This window comes from Aptenodytes forsteri, unplaced genomic scaffold, assembly GCF_000699145.1.
Source record: "Aptenodytes forsteri isolate BGI_AS27 unplaced genomic scaffold, ASM69914v1 Scaffold182, whole genome shotgun sequence".
Lineage (NCBI taxonomy): Eukaryota > Metazoa > Chordata > Aves > Sphenisciformes > Spheniscidae > Aptenodytes > Aptenodytes forsteri.
This window is the reverse complement of record NW_008795932.1, coordinates 308,555-309,394: the sequence shown is the minus strand read 5'-3', so window position 1 is coordinate 309,394 and position 840 is coordinate 308,555.

Here is an 840-nt window from a genome sequence, read left to right as displayed (position 1 = left end):
GCCGTCATCGATGGGCTGGCCGTTGGCGAACAGCGGGTCCGTCTTGCAGCCGGCTGGCATTGGCTCTATCGGACATAGGGGAAGCTTTTAGCAGCTTCTCACAGAAGCCACCGCTGTAGCCCCCCCGCTACCAAAACCTTGCCATGTAAACCCAATACAGGTGAAGATATATTTCTCTTTTGAGACCCAGGGAAAATGGCTTGATGTTTCAGTGCTTGGATCTTTCTCTTTCTCCTATCTTTAGTTTTCTCTGTTTACTACAATTCTGAAAACACATTTTTCTTCACTTTTTATTTCTAGGGCGTTGATGTTTCCATCAGAGCTGAATCATCTCACAGACAAAGCAGAAAGAACAGGACTTTGGGGTACAAGTCTTCTGACTTATATGTCTGTTTTGGGATGAGATGAGTCACTCTTAATGGGTCTTATTTTTCTCCATTTATTGTAGAGGGAGTTCAGAGGACTACATCAGATATAGGTGTCTAGATGGAAAAAAGATGACTACCGTACTAGGACACTTAGGAGACTACCCATCCCTTCACATTTGTGTGCACTGTATTTGTTCAGTGATCATACTAGAGGACTCAGTGTGCTCATGCTTCTGTTTCAGGAGTTGGGAGAACAATAAGATTTTTTGTTTTGTTTTGCAGATTTTACTTGTTACAGTAGAACAAATGATAAATATTATTTCATTGTCTACTTAAAATAAAAAAAAAATGCTCAGAAGGCTTGCTAATGGCAGGTACAAGAGAGACCCCATTCAAAACATAGATTCATAGAATCACAGAATAGTTTGGGTTGGAAGGGATCTCTAAAGGTCACCTAGTCCAACCCCCCTGC